Below are 12,845 nucleotides of genomic sequence, written 5' to 3'. Positions count from 1 at the left end.
AGGATGTGGATAGAACTAGAGGGTATTATGCTAGGCTAATAAATAAGTCAATCAAAGAAAGACAATTACATGATCTTATTCATATGTGGAATTTAAGAAACAAAACAAGATCATAGGGGAAGGGAGGGGAAAGAAAAACAAACACAAAATCAAAGAGGGATAAAAAACCTAAGAGGGGATGCCTGAGTGGCTCAGCGGTTTAGCGCCTGCCTCTGGCCCAGGGCGCGATCCTGGAGTCCCAGGATTGAGTCCCATGTCACGCTCCTGGCATGGAGCCTGCTTCTCCCTCCTCCTGTGTCTCTGCCTCTCTCTCTCTCTCTCACATACATACATACATACATACATACATAATCAATCTTTAAAAAAAAAAACCCCTAAGAGACTCTTAATCACAGGAAACAAACTGAGCATTGTTGGAGGGGAGGGGATTGAGGGGATGAGGTAACTGGGTGATGGACATGAAGGAGTGTAAGGAGCACTGGTTTTATGTGACTGTGATCAATCACTGGGAATAAATAAGATCCCATTCAGAAGAAAAAAATACTAAAAGTCATTAAATAAGGGAGAAGGGTAAGAGAAAAAGGCAAAAAGAACAAGAAAAACAACCAGAAAATTACCAAAATTATTTCAGTTCAACATCTGCAAATCAATGCATTACATCACATTAACAAAAAGATAAAAAAGATAAAAAGATAAAACAAAAAGATAAAAAAGATAAAAATCACATGATCATCTCAATAGATGCAGACAAACCATCTGACAAGATTCAACATGATTAAAAAAAAAGAACCTCAACAAAGTGGATATAGAGGGAATGTATCTCAATATAATAAAAGTCATATATGACAAACGCACAGCTACCATCTTGAACTCAACAGTGAAAAGCTGAAAACTTTTTCTCTAATATGAAGAACAAAACAAAGATGCCTACTCTTGCCTCTCTTACTAAACACAATACTGCAAATCCTAGCCACAGCTATCAGACATCCAAATTGATAAATAAAAAATTGTGACTATTTATAGATGACATGATACTACATGAACCTCCTAAAGGCTCCACCAAAAACTGTTACAACTAATAAACAAATTCAGAAAAGATATAGGATACAAAATTAATATCTGTTGGGTTTTGGGGCACCTGGGTGGCTCAATGATTGAGCGTCTGCCTTTGGCTCAGGGCGTGATCCCGAAGTCCTGGGATCAAGTTCTGCATCAGGCTCCCCACAGGGAGCCTATCTCTCTTCTACCTATGTCTCTGCCTCTCTGTCTCTCTCATGAAAAATAAATAAAAATCTTAAAGAAAAAGGAATTGCATTTACAATTCCATTAAAAAGAAAATACCTACAAATAAATTTAACCAAGGCGTAAAAGCCTTTTGCTCTAAAAACGGTAAGATGTTGACAGAAGAAACTGATGACAGAAAAAAATGGAAAGATATACTATGCTCATGGGTTAGAGAAATTAGTATTGTTAAAATGTCCCTATCACCCAAAGCAATCTACAGATAGAATGCAATCTCTATCAAAATTTCAATAGCATTTTTCACAGAACTAGAACAAATAATCCTAAAATTTGTATAGAAGCACAAACGATCTACAAAAATTGGCTACAAAGCAATCTTAAGAAGAACAAAGCTGGAGATTTCATGCTTTCAGATTTCAAAATATATTACAAAGCTACAGAAATCAAAACAGATGGTGTTGGCATAAAAAAGACACAAAGATCAATGGAACAGAATACAGATTGAGAAAAAAGCCCACATGTAGGTAGTCAATCTTTAACAAAGGAGGCAAGAAAATGAGGAACAGTCTCTTCAATAAATGCTTTTGGGAAAACTGGACAGCTACATGCAAAAGAATGAAACTGGATCATTTTCTTATACCATATACAAACTGAAAATAAGACTTAAATGTAAGACCTGAAACCATAAAACTAAAATAAACACAGGTAGTAAACTCTTCGACATCAATCTTAGAAATATTTTTTTTCTATCTATTTCCTCAGGCAAGGGCAACAAAAGCAAAAATTAACTGGAACTACATCAAACTGAAAAGCTTTTGCACAGCAAAATAAACTATCAAAGGCAACCTACTGAATGGGAGAAGATATCCACAAGTGATATATCAGATAAGGGGTTAATGTCCAAAATATATACATACAACCCCACACCAAAAAACTCCCAAACAATCCAATTAAAAATCGAGAAAGGACTTGAATATACATTTTCCAAAGACGTCATGGTGTTAACCAACAGACACATGAAAAGATGCTCAACATCACTAACCATCAGGGAAGTGCAAATCAAAGTAACAGTTATCCCCTTACACCAGTCAAAATGTCTAGTACCAAGAAGACAGGAACAGTAAGTGGGCCGCCTGGGTGGCTGAGGTGGCTCAGGTTATGCTCTCAGGATAATCCCTGATCTCAATCAGGTATTGAGCCATACATCAGGCTCCCTGGATCAGTGGGGAGTCTGTTTCTCTTTCTCTCAAATAAATAAATCTTCAAAAACAAAAAAATGTTGGCAAGAATGTCAAGAAAAAGGAACCACACGCACTACTGGTGGGAATGTAAATTGGTACAGCCATTGTGGAAAATAGTAGGGAAGGTCTTAAAAAAAAAAGTTAAAATATAAATACCATACAATACAGTAATTCCACTTCTGGGTATTTACCCTAAGAAAAGAAAACCACAATTTAGACCTGTAAATACAGAGAATACACTGGTGGTTCCCAGATGGGTAGGGGGTGGGGATGGAAAAAAATGGGTGAAGAAGAGTGGGAGGCATAGGCTTCCAATTATGGAATAAGCTACAGGGGATGAAAGCTATAGCACAGAGAAGATATTTAATGGTATTATAATAATGTTGTATGGTAACACATAGTAGCTACGCCTGTGAGCCTAGCAGAAGAGATTTGTGGAATCACTAGCTGTACAACTGAAACTAAAGTAACATTGTGTGTCAACTACACTTCAATTAAAAAAAAAAAAAAAAAAAAAAAAAAAACTTGGGGCAGCCTGGGTGGCTCAGCAGTTTAGTGCCATCTTCAACCCAGGGTGTGATCCTGGAGACCCGGGATCGAGTCCCACGTCCGGCTACCTGCATGGAGCCTGCTTCTCCCTCTGCCTGTGTCTCTGCCTCTCTCTCTCTCTCTTCCTGTGTCTCTCATGAATAAATAAATAAAATCTTAAAAAAAAAAAAAAAAAGAAGTTTGAGCCCTACATTGGGTGTAAGATTACTTAAAAATAAGATCTTAAAAAAATAACAATGATGTTTTAAAATAAATTAGTACCTTAGCTAAAAGTTTTGAAACTGAGAATATTTTAAATTAATCTACTTTTTTCTAAAAATTTCAAAGTTCTTTTACAAAAAATAAAATAAAAATTTCAAAGTTCTGAGTTTTAGTGTAGTTAAACCAGTTTATTTTTCTTTTTTGGCCAGCGTATTTTGTGTCCTTAACAAAGCAGTATCTGCCTATAACAGTGATCGTGCAGATATTCTCCTATATGTTTTTCAGAAAGTTTTCACATTGTACATTTATCTCTAGATATACCACAAATTCATTTTTACGATTAGCATGAAGCTAATTTTCTATGTTTTCTATATGTTCAGCTGTCTCAGCAGTTTACTGGAGGGCCATCTGAGCCTAATTTTTTTTTAGGATTTTATTTATTTATTTATCCATGAGACAGAGAGAGAGGCAGAGACATAGGCAGAGGGGGAAGCAGACTTCATGAAGGAAGCCCGATGTGGGACATGATCCCGGGACTCCGGGATCTCGCCCTAAGCCAAAGGCAGATGCTCAACTGCTGAGCTACCCAGGTGTCCCCAGATACTTTTCTTTGTACCGCTGTTTTAACTATCACAGCTTTGCTAAGTTTTGATATTCAGTGCTTTAAAACTCTGACTTTGTTCTTCTATCATTCTTGCTTTTTGGTCTTAAATATTTTTTATGTTCATTATAGAATCATCTCTCAATTGCCACAAAACCAAGACCTAGTCAAATTTAATGAGAATCACAGTAAATTTACAGATCAATATGGGGAGAACTGACACAGTAATAATATTCAAATTCCCAATTTACTAAAATTCTATAACCCCCAATTTATATATTTCTTAAGATTTATTTATTTATTCATGAGAGACAAGAAAGAGAGGCAGAGGGAGAAGCAGGCTCCCTGAAGGGAGTCCAATACAGGACTCGATCCCAAGACCTGGATCACACCCTGAACTGAAGGCAGATACTCAACTGCCGAGCCACCCAAGCATCCCAATCCCCAATTTATTTAAATCTACTTTAATTTTTATCACACTTTGTAGTTTTCCATGTAAAGGTTTTGCAACTATTTAATTATTAGGAGTTTTTTAAAGCTACTAAGTTTTATGGTTTGTATAATTTTGCTATCTAATTTGCAATAAGTACTAATTAGTTCTGTTAAAGCGTATTTTCAAATTTTTATGACTACCATGTCATGTTTCCAATTTTTATATCTTCTTTGTCTTTTCCCTGGCTATAATGAACTGTTCAGTAGAAGCGTTGATACCAGTCATTTTTGTCTTATTTCTTAACCCACAGGGGAAATATTTCATCATTAAGCATGATATATATGTAAAATGTAACTTTTATGGAAATCCTCTTTATGAGATCCTAAGTTTCCTTTTCAACAGTCTAAAAAATCTGCCTAAGAAAATAAACTTGTTGGGGCGCCTGTGTGGCTCCGTTGGTTAAGAGTCCAACTCTTGATCTCAGCCCAAGTCAATCTCAGGGTCAGGAAGGTAAGCCCCACACTGGGCTCCATGCTAGGTGTGGAGCCTACTTTTAAAAACAAAAAAAAAAACAAAAAAAAACAAAAAACAAAACAAAAAAAACCGTAGGGAAACTAAAGTTTACCAGCACTTCAGAATCATGCCATCTGTTCATCCCCTTTTTCAGGCTTTTTTCTCTATTCCTTGCCTTATATTCGTAAATTCAACAGTTACATCTATTTCCTATATATCCTCCATGTCAAGTTACTAATCTTTTCACATTTCAGGTGAAGCCATCTTTGATAATGCCCAGCTCACTCTCCCTATGAGATGGTTGCAATCAGTGAGTCACTGTTTTGCTTAAGTTCAAACTCCTTAAACTTGGCACTCAAAGTGCCAAAAGTCACATGTGAGTCTAACTTTACTTTAGACTTGTGAATTAATCCCTTTAGTAGTAATCCTAAACTCCAATTTAACTGGTCTTTCCTACTGTGCTCTGAAAAGCCCAGCTGTCTTTCTAGTTCCTGACTCCTCTAACACTATTTGGATGTAGATTTTGGTTTAGAAATCGTATAAGATTGAGAAGATAAGGCATATAGTTTAAAGTACTCAATATAAATAGCTGATGAGTGCCAAAGGAAATAGAGATTATTTGATGTATATTTCCTCTGGTTTCCTTTCCCCTTTAACTGGTCCTATTCTACTGAAATTGTAAACACTTGTATTTATTGATCTACATTTACATACTTAAATTCAACTTAAGATTTCAACTTAAAACTCAATTGCATTAACCTTTTACTGCTTTTTTGTTTTGTTTTAAGATTTTATTTATTCAGAGAGAGGCAGAGACACAGGCAGAGGGAGAACCAGGCTCCATGCAGGGAGCCGGATGTGGGACTCCATCATCACGCCATGGGCTAAAGGCAGGCGCCAAACCGCTGAGCCACCCAGGGATCCACACCCCCCCCCCCCAAACCTTTTACTGTTTGAAAGAAACAAAAATACCTATCTTATCACTGTACTCATAAGTTACAGGGTTTTTCTTTTCATTATGGATTTATAGCTCAATAGAAATAATCCACATCAGTTACATTTATTCCACAATTCTTACGAAATTTAATTATGGTTAAAAGAGCAAGAACTTGGCAGGGACCTGGTTTAGTATCCTAAACCCCAGACACCCCAGCCCCTTGTCCCCCCTTATTTATATCAGTGTGACCTACGTCAAATTGCTTAGCCCCCCTCTTCCCCTCATCTGTAAAACTGGATACCTACTTCACAGGGCTGTTGTAAAAATTTAATAGGTGGAGTTTCACAGTGCCTCATACCTACCAAGAGTCCTATAAGCAGAAATTACCAATATTAATATTTCTGCTCAAAAAGCAATAATGCTACTGCCAAGACTGGGTTGTTTGGTACCGTCGTTTTCAATTATTTTTAAAATCTGAATACGGGATAGTCAAACTGCACTTTCGGAGAACTCCCCACATTCTTGTAGCACAAACTGAAATTTGCGCCGTGTAAACCTTCACGTGTGCCTTATTTTATTCAACCCCTCTAGAGAGCAAATGATTAAAAAAAATAATAATAAGTAGTACAGTTAATGACCATGACAAAGCCGAAGAAATACCTAGGAAAGATTAAATGTCTGGGATCTGCTAGAATATAACCCGGAGAGGGCGCAAGCCCGGCCATGTGTAGACAATTGTCGAAATTGGTTGATGGGTTCCCCGAGTTCCTAATACCAACCCCTTGACCTCGGTAGGTTTGAAGATTTCCATAACAGAACGTGTTTTTAAACGTCCGGAGGTCGATATTTTTTCTTTAGGGCTCAACGCAAAATCCTAGCTGCGTTCAGGAAGCTACACTGGGCAGTACTGGGAGGTGATAATGAAGCAGCAACCCCCGCCAGGTGGGCCCGGTTTGGCCTCCCGGGCGGAGCAGCGAGCGCGCCCCTCCTCCCAGAGTCCCCGCGGCCCGGCCCCAGGCGCCGCCGCGGACGCCGGTCCGTCCAGTCCCGGGAAAGAGCGCAACGCCCCAGGCAACCACCGCGGAGGGCTGACGTCCCCGGGCCGCCGCCGGCGGGGCGGCTGGCGCGCGGGCTGTGGGCTCCGAAGGACCGACCTAAGGGCCGGGGGGAGGGGGGGAGGGGGGAGGGGAGGGGGGGTCCCAGCCCTGGGGCAGGTGGACCGGCTTCCCTCCGCTCCGCCGGCGCGCCCGCCCCCCAGAAGCCTCAGCGCCGCGGCCGCCGAGAACCTCCTCTCAGCTGCCGCGGAGACACCCAACCGGCCCACGCAGCCCGGCGTGTCCCCGCATGCCCGAATTCGGGGGTCCTTCAGCTCCTACTTACTTACCGAGACTTCCCACCGCCCTCAAGCCTGGGAGCGCCTCCTCGACCCCCCCGCCAACCGCTTCTTGAGTCTCTAGCCCCCCTTACCTCTGCCGCGCGGCAGCCAGGCGCCTTCCTGCGCTGCTCCAGCTTCCAGCTTGGCTCTCCCGGGGAGTTACTGCCAATCACCCAGTCTCCGCCCCTAGCCCGGACCAGACTGGCCAATCAGCTGCTTCCTCCGGCCCGGAGGCGGGTACTGATTGCCCGCGGAGGAAGGGAGACTACCCGCCCACAGGCCTGCTGCCGCCGCTCACAGTGCGTCTGCGCAAGCGCACTGCTCGGAGAGAGGCGGGCGCTTTCGCGTGGACTTCGCTTTGTGTCTTCACTGCTCTAGTCTAGAAAGTACTTTGTTAGTAAACCCCATTCTCGAAGTGTGTAGCAAGACCCGTGTTCCGGGGACGCCCGAGTGGCTCAGCGGTTGAGCGTCTGCCTCGGGCTCAGGGCGTGGTCCCAGCGTCCTGGAATCGAGTCCGGCATCGCGCTCCCCGCATGGAGCCTCCTTCCCCCTCTGCCTGTGTCTCTGCCTCTCTCTGTGTCTCTCATGAATAAATAAATCTTCAAAAAAAAAAAAAAAAAAAAAAAAGCCCCGTATTCCTAATGTAGCCGCAGGTGTCTATCACCTTGAAGGAAGCCAGGACTCTTAAGCCCTTGTTAACTGACTTACACTGATCCCTTTTATCCCAAGCCTGTTGGGCCTTCTGTCTGGCCGGCAGATCTTCCCACGTGAACTTCATATCCCAGGTGTGCTTGTGTTTAGGGGGGGTTGAGGGTGTGGGGCATACAAAGAGCATGGGGGAGCATTTTACCGTCTTCAGTTCCACTGCGTGTTTAGTCTGATTCTTGGGGATACATGCTTTTTAATAGTTGAATATTCTGGGACACAAGATTTCAAATAATTCTGCCATGAAAATGATCATTACATCTGTAGCTAACAATATAGTCAGCATGGTGACGTGTGTAGGTCCAGGAAGAAATTCATACGTAGAGTGAAAAACCTGTGGGTATTTCTCTGTGGCCTGTAAGGAGGACTGCTGCTGATTGGCTGTCTCCCTAAGGCTCCCTTTGTAATGGATCCCACGGGCCACTGGGCAGGCACCAGAGCTAGAGTGGTTTTACCCCTGGTGCCCAAGTGCCTTCCTGGCAAGGGCTTTCCAACTTCAGCAAGAGCACTAATTCATTTGCTCACTAAGGGCTTGTTGAGGGCCCATTATGACAGTACAAAGATTTTTAAAAGCCTTGAACCACACCCTCAGTGAGCCTACAGACTAACAGGAAGACAGAAACACAAACATAACCAAATGTTATAATGAAGGAATCTTGGGAACCTGGGAGACCTGCCCAAGCCGGCCAGAGGACTCAATGAACACATTTTAGAGGTGTGCTTCGGCTGAGGCTTGACGAAAGAGTTGGTGCTTCTGAGCTAAAGGAGTGGAAGCAAAGGAGAGCGGCGTTTCTGGCAAAGTTTACTTGTTTCTTCCGAAATCCTTAGAGGGTGGATTTACTGAAAAGCTAATGAAGCTTGTGCTCAGACCCCCTGACTTGCACCAGCCCCTTCCAAGACCCAAGGAGGGACCCTCGCACTGAGTTCACATGGTCATATGTTTTCTACTCTTCAAAATGAAGATGTTTTAAAGCAACCTTCAGAGATTGGTCAAGACCTGCCTTTTTTCCATTCCAGCTTCCTTTTCTTCACTGCTTCTGTCTGCATACTAGGTGCTCAGGAGTGGCCCTGGGCATTTTGGAGATCTGGGTGAGGGGAAGAGGGTTGAGTTGAACTTAGGTTCCTTTTGTGATTAGATATTGCTGACTGCCACGATGTTGGAATGTCTTCCCAGAATACTCCTAGCCATACTATATGCCATCTTACAAGGGCACCTGTGGGTGTGTCTCATGGCACCTGGCATCAGAATTTTGTGGCTGGTAGAGGAGAAAGGAGGGTGCAAAATATGCTGAGCCAGGAAGTAAGGGGAAATCTTGCAGTCATCATACTTGAAATAAACAGCATACTTCACTTTTTCCTTTTAATTAACTTTATTTTAGAATAATTTTAGATTTATTTTTTAAATATATTTTTAAAATATTTTATTTATTCATGAGAGACACAGAGAGAGAGAGAGGCAGAGACATTGGCAAAGGGAGAAGCAGGCTCCATGTAGGAAGCACGATGTGGGACTCCATCCCAGACTCCAGGATCACACCCTGAGCCAGAGGCTTAACCACTGAGCCACCCAGGCGTCCCTAATTTTAGATTTGCAGAAAAGTTGCAAAGATAGTTCAGAAGTTCCTGTTTACCCCTCACTCAGCTTCCCCTAATGCTAACAGTGTATTACCATGATGCATTTATAAAATTAAGGAGCCAACATTGGTACATTTACTAAACTCCAGACTTTACCCAAGTTTTATTATATATATATATATATATATAGAGAGAGAGAGAGAGAGAGAGAGAGAGAGGAGAGAAGCAGACTCCATGCAGGGAGTCCAACGTGGGACTCTATCCTGGGTCCCCAGGTTCACGCCCTGGGCCAAAGGCGGCACTAAACTGCTAAGCCACAGGGGCTGCCTCACTCAGATTTTATTAATGTCCTTTTCCTGTTCCAGGATCCTAATCCACAATGCCACATGGCATTAAGTCATCAATGCCTCATTACTTAGACTCCTGTTCTTGAGTTTCTCAGTATTTGTTTCTCATAATCCTGTTATGACCATGACATTTTTAAGGAGTATGATCACATAAATTACAAAATATGCCTTGATTTGAATTAATCCGCTGTTTTTCTCATGGTTACACTGGGGTTGTAAGATTTGGGAGAAATACCATACACTGAGATGCCCTTCTCATCACATCATATCAGAGGGTATATTAGATATTAGCATGATTTATTTATGCTGATGTTAACCTGACCATGGTAGTTTTTGCTTGTTTCTCCACTGTGAAGTTGCATTTTTTACCCTCTTTACATATTCTCTTCTCTTTACATATTCCCTTGGAAGCAAGTCACTAAATCCTACCCACCCTCAAAGGTTATGAGATTAAGCTTCAACTCCTGGAGTGGAATATCTACATAATAATTTAGAATTCTTTAAGTAAGATTTGTTTCTCCTAAAAAAAAAATCGTTTCTTCTGCCCATTTATTCATTTATTTTGTATATTTATATTTTGTTTATATTTTATACATACCATCTCTCGGTGGACAGAGCTAGGAAATATATTATCACCTTGGTTTTTCTTTGTTTACATCTCCATGATGGGTAACCTCTAAAAATACTCCCAATGATCCCTGCCTCCTGGTAGTCACACCCTTGCGTAATTCTCTCTCGAAGAGAGTGGGTTTGACCTAGTGACTTCCTCCTAATGAATCAAATACAAGAGTGATAGGATGGCAATTCCAAGACTAGGTTAAAAGAGTGTGGCTTCCATCTTGCTTGCTCTTTCTTGGTTTCTCCTGAGAGAAGTCCAACTGCCATATTGTGAGTTGCCCTAAGGAGAGGCCTATGTGGCAAGAAACTGAGGAGAGGCCTCTGGCCATCAGCCATCAAGCAACTGAAGCTTTTTTTTCATCAGCCTCTGAGAAACTGAATCCTGCTAACAGACATGTGAGTGAACTCAGCAAAAGATCCTCTTTCTATTGAGCCTTGAGATGATTAGAGTCCCACTGACACCTTGATTACAATCTTGTGACTCTAAACCAGAGACCCTGAGCTAGGCCTACATGGATTCTACATACACAGAAACCATGAGATAATAAATGATTATTTTGTTAAGCTGCTAAGTTCTGGAGTGATTTGTTAGGAAGCAATAAATAATACAATTTATATCTTTTCCATAAGATTGATAATTCTGAAACTCCACTTCTGAGCATATGTTTAAAAATCCATATCCATACCCCTTCCCTAAATCTTAGATGATTTGCGTAACTAAGTTTGGAAACTAATGTAGGTTACAGGGCAATCCATTCCGGGATTTTAGAAGCAAATTGACTTTTCTTTTATGTGTCTGATCCTTTATAGTTCTTCATCCAAATAAATGGCTCAGCTTCCTTGGCAGAATCCAGAATAACTGAAACTTCCGTATTTATTGAGTAGAGGAGAATCAGAGTTCTCTCTCCTCACTGTGCAGCCTTGAAAAAGTCCCTTGACCTTTCTAGACCTCCAAATTCCTAACAGATTAAAGGACTATAGTACTATTGTTTAGGCAGAGATTTAGTCACTATTAAATGTATTTTAGGCAATAGAAAGATGACCAAAGCCAGTTATAGGCCAGCTTCCTTGCAGAGATTTAACCAAAAGGGCAGATTCCCATTTGTTTATATTGGCAGATGGTGAGGCTGAATTCTCAGAAGGAACTTCGGCTTCCAAGTCAGACAGACCCATACTGAAAATATGCCTCTGTCACTTATCAGCTGCATGGCCGTTAGCAAGTCAATCACCCTCCCTAGGCCTCAATTTCCTGATCTGCACAGTAGGGAAAAGAGCCACCTCACAGGGTAGCCTGAGAACCAATTGTGTAACATGTGTAAAATACTAAGTATAACACCTGGCTTATCACAATAGCCCAATAAATATTACCCATGAAGTACGTTCAGTCAGCTGTGTGGTATGACCAGTGGTTAGTAAAGTAGGGGACAAATATGTCCATCAGTCTGTCTCACATGAAGTTTAATGACAATCCCATTTGGTAAGATAGGTTGAATGACCTGCAAGCTTTAGTGTCTTCTCTGAAAATCCAGACCCGTTTCTCTCTAGTTCTGCACTTTTTCCAGCTCCAACTACCTGTCTATAGAAAATATAATACATTGAAGTGGGCCTTAAGAGGTTCTGAGTTTGAATCTAGAAAAACCTAACTAGCAAAAGACCACTGGTAGGACAATGAAGTGCCCTTGTGAGAGGCATTTTAAGACCAGGTGAGAGGCAACCCGGGTGGCTCAGCGGTTTAGCACTGCCTTCAGCCCAGGGCATGATCCTGTAGACCTAGGATCAAGTCCCATGTCAGGCTTCCTGTATGGAGCCTGCTTCTCCCTCTGCCTGTATCTCTGCCTCTCTCTGTGTTTCTCATGAATAAATAAAATCTTAAAAAAAAAAAAAAAAAAGACAAGGTGAGGCTGGATGTGTCATTTATGAGCTAACTGGTCGCCTTAAGGCACATTTGTAAAGAAAAGCAAGTTGAACGTTTCTTAATGTGTACCAGTTTTCATATTATCATACACCAACTATTTTGTTACACTAAAATATAATACATATAAGAAAGGCATGTTTTTTTTTATTTGAAGATTTTATTTATTCATGAGAGACACACAGAGAGAGGCAGAGACATAGGCAGAGGGAGAAGCAGGCACCCCGCGAGAAGCCTGATGCAAGATTTGATCCCAGGACCCTGGGATCACAACCTGAGCCGAAGGTAGATGCTGAATCACTGAGCCATCCAGGTGCCCCAAGAAAGGTAGATTTAATGCTTGGTTTCTCTCCATTTATTTCCCAGTTTTCAGAAAAATGAGTTGGTTGCTTCAAATTCTCTGAAGGTGACTAGTGATGCTTCTTTTCTATCTTTTCCAGTATTAGTAAGAACTCAATAATTTTATCACTACAAATTAGGTCTTATCAGATCTTTTCTAGAGAGCATATTTTTATGCAGAGAGAAGTGGGGCTAATTCTACATTTATGGAACATCTTCTAGACACTGGGCTAGGTATTCTCTCTTACACTATTTTA

The 12,845-nt window shown here is 41.4% G+C and overlaps 1 protein-coding gene across 3 annotated transcripts in view; it reads right to left on the bottom strand.

Annotated features, from left to right (window-relative positions):
* Nucleotides 1–12,845, bottom strand: part of MTFR1 (mitochondrial fission regulator 1) — a 75,824-nt gene that overhangs the window by 58,114 nt on the left and 4,865 nt on the right. Inside the window, exon 1 of one of the 3 annotated variants that reach the window (XM_038579402.1) lies at nucleotides 7,185–7,400. The exons of 1 other annotated variant lie outside the window; for it this stretch is intronic. The gene's annotated coding sequence lies outside the window, so the exon portion shown is untranslated. Of the gene's footprint in view, nucleotides 1–7,101; nucleotides 7,147–7,184; nucleotides 7,401–12,845 lie in introns of those variants that run through there. One more of the 3 variants, XM_038579405.1, reaches the window with a different exon arrangement.

The sequence above is a fragment of the Canis lupus genome, chromosome 29 (genome assembly GCF_011100685.1).
Source record: "Canis lupus familiaris isolate Mischka breed German Shepherd chromosome 29, alternate assembly UU_Cfam_GSD_1.0, whole genome shotgun sequence".
Lineage (NCBI taxonomy): Eukaryota > Metazoa > Chordata > Mammalia > Carnivora > Canidae > Canis > Canis lupus.
This window is presented reverse-complemented; position numbering and strand designations above follow the sequence as displayed.